This window comes from Eriocheir sinensis, unplaced genomic scaffold (assembly GCF_024679095.1).
Source record: "Eriocheir sinensis breed Jianghai 21 unplaced genomic scaffold, ASM2467909v1 Scaffold1389, whole genome shotgun sequence".
In the NCBI taxonomy this organism is placed as follows: Eukaryota; Metazoa; Arthropoda; class Malacostraca; order Decapoda; family Varunidae; genus Eriocheir; species Eriocheir sinensis.
The window spans coordinates 72,477-78,875 of NW_026110727.1; the positions used below are offsets into that span (position 1 = coordinate 72,477).

The 6,399-nt window shown below is 44.3% G+C and overlaps 1 long non-coding RNA gene across 1 annotated transcript; it reads right to left on the bottom strand.

Annotated features, from left to right (window-relative positions):
- Positions 1 to 306: 306 nt before the first annotated feature.
- Positions 307 to 5,472, bottom strand: LOC126989955 (uncharacterized). Its single transcript, XR_007743912.1, has 3 exons — positions 5,128 to 5,472; positions 1,323 to 1,436; positions 307 to 1,034 (listed from the first exon to the last, which is right to left on the bottom strand). It is a non-coding gene; the product is annotated as an uncharacterized LOC126989955 (long non-coding RNA).
- Between the last annotated feature and the right edge of the window lie 927 nt (positions 5,473 to 6,399).

The following is a 6,399-nucleotide window of genomic DNA, read 5'->3' on the forward strand; positions in this document are numbered from 1 at the left end:
GTGTGTGTGTGTGTGTGTGTGTGTGTGTGTGTGTGTGTGTTTCCGTAGAAAATTTTCTAGAATAAGTCGCGTCCATTTCCGGTAGGTTTGGCGGCAAATAATGTAATAACATCAACATAATAACATCAACAGTAGCTCTATGCCGAAAATGGAAAATATATTTTTGGCACCCTTTGCCTTATTTCGTGGAAACTTGCAGACATTTGTATACATATTTTTTGTTCAGTCCTTTGTCTGGCTACCTAAGCACTGAAACGGAGACTGCATCTACTCCTGTATAACGCTCTCTGAGAAACAGTATATTGAAATCAAACAAAACGTCTCATGCTATTATGATATATTTGAAAGTGCAAAACGTGCAGGGTTTCATGGGTACATCAGTCAAAAAAAAAAAAAAAAAAAAAAAATCCGGTGATTTTATCATCAACAAAAAATATCTTTACCACCACCACCACCACCAGCGCTATGTGTCCATGGTGGTTGCGGCGCCATGATCAAATACCCCAATTAATAAACAACCACCACCACAATTTTCATCGTGCCAATCATCATACTTTCCTCTTGCCTTGTCATCGTCATCATGGTGGTAGTAGCGGCAGTAGACGTGATGGTGGTGGTAAGTCTAAAGGGCGATAGTGGGGTCCGCACTACTGGTTGGGTGGTTGGTAGTGGGGGTGGCGTCTTCTTGGTAGTGGCGTTGTGGTGGTGGTGGTAGTGATGGTGGCAGGTAATAGGTCTAACCGGAAGTGGTAGTGGTAGGGGTAGTGGTAGTGGTAGTGGTAGTGGTAGTGCTGGAAGTGGAAGAGGTTGTGGTTTCAACAATGCACTCCACTGTGAATTTATAGCAGTCGCCTTTACAGCCATGTTCTCCAGAACTATGTCCTCCAGAGCCATGTCTCCTGCCCACATCCCCACTCTCGCTGCTCGCACTTAAGCTGCGTCCTCCGTGACCACCAGAGCCACCACGGCGGCTGGCTAAGACCCTTAAGGAGCTTCCACTGGTTTGGAGGGTGCTTGAGAAGCTATCACACACCCTGTGTAGTGAGAGACGATGTAATGAAGAATCAATAGATGTGTGTCGTCTTTTAATTATTTCCCTCTTCCTCACTCCCCCTTCCCCACACACACACTGTTTAGTGAAGGGATAAGGCAGTGACGAATTAATATGAATGTGTTGTATATAACTCTCTCTCCCTCTGATACACACACACACACACACACACACACACACACACACACACACACACTTGTTAGTGGAGAGACGGGATGTGAGGAATTAATAGATATATTTTGTTAACACACACACACACACACACACTCACCTCACATTTCTCCCATCGAAAATGGCAATAAGACTTCCGATCGCGCATCTCACCGTTTCGCTGAAAGAAATGGTGAGGCGGCCGCCCACACAAGTGAAGTTGTAATTCGAGCACCTGTCGGAGAGAGAGAGAGAGAGAGAGAGAGAGAGAGAGAGAGAGAGAGAGAGAGAGAGAGAGAATTTCGAAATTACCCATTTTATAATATATTTATAGTACCACAACTACTGCTGCTACTACTACTACTACTACTACTACTACTAATAATAATAATAATAATAATAATAATAATAATAATAATAATAATATAAATAATAATAATATAAATAATAATAATGAGACTACTACTAATATATTCTCAATAGACGATGAAGGAAGAGCATCATAGCCGCTCTGTTGCTGGTGATGGGTTGACAGCTAACTCGACGGGGATTGGGCAAAACCTGTAGGAGAGCGGACACTCAACAGCGCTTCTTTATTTTACTTAAGTTTCTCTATATTCTGTGTAATGCGTGTAATGCATCAACAAACGATAATCTTGAATACATTTGGTGTCACGTAACATACAAATAATGGGTATCCGTCATCGTGGGGCAGATATTGGCTGAAGGAATGGACATTTCAAAACGAGCTGAGTTACGGCGGGAGCAGAGCAAATCACCAAGGCGCTCACCACCACCAATGGAACGCCAATCCCCCTCCCCCTTCTGTCCCTCTTACTCTGTCGGAAAAATGTCTTGTGGCAAATTTTCGGCTCGTCTTATTAGACTCTCTCTCTCTCTCTCTCTCTCTCTCTCTCTCTCTCTCTCTCTCTCTCTCTCTCTCTCTCTCTCTCTCTCTCTCTGTAGTGAATCAATGTAACAAAAATAATATTCCTGTGAAAAGAATAGATGAACTTTCTTCAGTGTATTCATTGCATCGGCCAAACAGCCACAGTGTAGTGACAGACATGCCAGTGTGTGGCATAGCTCCTGCTGTATGCTATCTCGTGAAATTTCTTCAGACTGTATCGGCCTAAAAGCCAGTACAGTTACAGAAATGACGGTTTTTTTTACATCAAAGGAAGCAGCTCAAGGGTAAAAAAAAAAAAAAAGCCTCCTAATCGCTGCCCCTATAAAAAGAGTTTAGGGGAGTGGCGAAAAGTGATGTCAATTTCGGAAGGAGAGGAGTCCCGATACTCCCCTCTTGAAAGAGTTCAAGTCGTAGGTGGGAGTCAATACAAATTGTTCAAGAATTTGCCAGTGTAAGGAATGAAAGAGTTAAGATGCTGGTTAACTCTTGCATAAGGGATTTGGACAGGATAGGGATGAGCTAGAGTAGAAAGTCGTGTGCAGTGGGGCCGCGGGAAGGGGTAGGCATGCAGTTAGCAAGTTCAGAAGAGCAGTCAGCGTGTTGGGAAGATTGTGTCTAGTTGAAAGGTGGAGAAACTGAGTTTTTGAGGCATTGAAGGACACCAAGTTCTTGCCCGAAGTGGAAATGATACTAAGGTCTGAGTTTAAGCGTTCTGCGGCCTCCAACCTGGAATCATGTAGTTCCAGTTGGGAGGGTCTTCTATCAAAAGATGTTGAGTAGTGCAGAGCAAAGTCATCGGCGTAAGACTGGATATGACAGTTTGTTTTGGAAAGATCATCAATGAACAACAGAGAGTCGGAGATAGGACTGAACCCTGCGGAACACCACTGTTAATACGTTTAGGGGAAGAAGAGTGACTGTGTACCACTGCAGAGATAGATCGACCAGAAAGGAATCTGGAGATGAAAATACAGAGAAAGAGATAGAAACCGTAGGAGAGAAGTTTAGAAGCAAAGACTTGTACCAGACTCTATCGAAAGCTTTCCAAATGTCTAAGGCAACAGCGAAAGTTTCACCGAAACGGCTAAGAGAGAATGACCAAGAGTCAGTTAGGAGGGCACGAAGATCATCAGCAGAATGCCCCTTGCGGAACCCAAACTGGCGATCAGATAGGTCAGACGTGGATAGATGCCTATGAATCTTCCGTTTAAGGACTGATTCAAAAGCTTTAGAACGACTGGAAAGTAAATCCATTGGACGGTATTTTGAAGGATTGGAACGGTCACCCTTCTTAGGCACAGGCAGTATGTAGGCGTACTTCCAACAGGAGGGAAAGATATTATAGATGTTGAAAGGTAAAGACAAAAGAGTTTGACCAGGTAGGGTGTTAGGACGAAAGCACAGTTCTAAAGGACAATAGCAGGCACTCCATCAGGCCCATAAGCCTTCTGAGGATTGAGGCCAGAGAGGTTATAGCTCCTGCTGTATGCCATCTCGTCATTTTTCTTCACACTGCATCGGCCAAACAGCCGCAATGTAGTGACAGAGATGCCAAGGCGTGGCAAAGCCCCTGCCGTGGGGATGATCCAATTCAGCGCCGGTAATTCAGCGCCGCCGATTCAGCGCCAGCCCAATTCAGCGCCTAACTATTCAGCGCCTGTGCGCTTCTCATTAGCCATAATAGGTGTCTTTTTTGTATAACCGTTGGATGTAAGGATGATGACGGGTGGTAGGAAACAAGGTGCCAAACAGTTTCCCCATTAAATCGGTACCTTAAAAGAACGGAACAGCTAAAGCCTTTACGTTTACATATTAAGGATATCATTATAATCTTTGTGGGTAATCGAAATTATCTCAAACACTGTATAGCATACTAAACTACTAAACAACTACTAAACAAAATATTAAACAACTAACCACTCTGTTCCTCTAGTCAACAGCTGGGAAAATCTCCTCTTTACCCCCCTTCTCCTCCAACCCCACTCAGTGTTCATGAGGTGAGGGTGGTTGGTTCAGCTTACCAACAACAGACCAGGAAAGAGCACCGCGCTAGATGGGTGTGGAACGCTACCTGCCTGCCTGTTCCTGCCAGCTCCTCACCCACTCACCTCTGTATAGTTCGCATTTGGAGCTGACACCTGCTATTCTGATTTTCTTAGACTTAAAATTTCAAACTTTAACCCATGGCACAACCAGTGCAAAGCAAAAGAGAAAGAGTGAAATTCTGTCATGAAGGATATCCATATTGATTTAATAAATTAAGTAAGACACAGAATGATGTTAAGTTTTGGCGATGCCATGAAGATGGAAGATGCAGAGCCAGAATTCATACATTAGAGGAAACAGTAATTAAGAAGATTAACGAACATACCCATCCCCCATCTACAGTTGAAGTCGAGGTAGAAAGGGCAAAAACAGATGCAAGATATCGGGCTGAGAAGACGTGTGAACTTCAAAGTGCTTAGAAAATGTCTCAAGCTGGCATTGCACAATTAGCAAATAGGCAAGCAATGCGGGATATGAACCTCAAATCAAATTACTTAAATACAGAAAAGTAGATGAAAGAATATTGAAAATTGTTTCTGAGTATAGGAACAGAAATGAAGTAGAATACCTGCGTACAATTGCGCACAATTTATCACACTAAAAATAAATCTTTTAAACGATTTTAAATGTTTTTTTTAATAATTTTAAAGCAAATAAACTAATCTCATGAATAAGTATGATTCTTTAAGTAAAGTGTTGCTTTATTGCACTGAAAGGGTGGCGCTGAATAGTCTGGCGCTGAAACGGGTTGGCGCTGAAACGGCGGAGCTGAAACATCAGCGCTGGAATGGCGGCACTGAATCGAACCCTACCCCCTGCCGTAAGCTGTCTAGTCAACTCCCCACCTGCTGCTCTCCGAGTTCCTTCCCGCCGATGCAAAAACGCCATATACGACCTGCTCTGTGAACGTACCACATTATTATGACTAATATTCCAAGCTTAGACAAACATTTACGGCCATCACCCGAACCTTCTGGAGGATGATTTGAAGACGTCTCTGCCAGAGGGTCTGCCAGAGCCAGGTAGAGATGAGGAGATGGTCTGCCTTTCGCCTGCGCCCAAGTTGTACCTACACCTGTCTTGGCGTTCCTCGGCACGTGTTTGCGGCACCGTCATCAGGCAAAGCGCAGCCACCACCACGCTCGCCACCGCCACCTTGGCTGCCTGCTGCACCATGCTGGCCACGGGACAAGAGAAACTCAAATTTACTTTTGGCTCACTTCCAACGCTCCCCCAACTCTTAAAAATTGATACATTTGGCACCTCCAAACCCTAATGTTTTCCACCCTTTCACTCACGACTCAAAAATTTCGCTCATAAGCCACAGCCTGCCTCGTGACCTGAAGTGTTCTCTGATTGGCCCGACCACTCCTTCGTCCTTCATCAGCCTCCCCGCACACCTGTTTGTCACCTCTCTCTCTCTCTCTCTCTCTCTCTCTCTCTCTCTCTCTCTCTCTCTCTCTCTCTCTCTCTCTCTCTCTCTCTCTCACACACACACACACACACACACACACTCATACACAAACACTATTTTTTTTCTTTCAACCCCACGTGCTTTTCGTCTTTCCTCATCCTGCAACACCATATTTGCATCCCTCTGAAAATTATATATAATTAGAATATGAGGACTATTTGTATGCATGTGTAGAAAGGGCGGGGAAGGGCTGTTCCTTCACATCAAAATATTTCCCTTCCCTTTTTTCCAATGCTCGCTTCCCTCCTTTCGTGTGCCTGATCATTTCCTTTCCGTTTACACCTCTGCATTTTGCCTTTCTTCGTGGTGAAAGAGAGGAGAGGAGGAAGGGAGAGCGAGTCACTCTAATGTGTGTATGTGTGTGTGAGAGAGAGAGAGAGAGAGAGAGAGAGAGAGAGAGAGAGAGAGAGAGAGAGAGAGAGAGAGAGAGAGAGAGAGAGAGAGAGAGAGAGAGTGGAGAATGTCATGTCAACCAGCCACTCAGGATAGGTCATGAGCAAGTCGCTACAGCCATGGTGTATTGGTTGACAGGACGCAAATATTGACCAGAAGGTTCGGGGACGAAACTAAACTAAACACTGAAACGGACGAAAGCTCAGTAGGTGTCTTTATGCTAGATTGCCTCCCTCCACTCTTCCTTCTCTCGTCGCCAAAATCATGCAAATTTTACCAGACAAAATTTTAGGGAAGGTCACACACGTCTGTACCTCCTTTCAACTCACACGGCTGCAATCCTTAAGTGTTGGTCAGTACATGGAAATTGAAAAT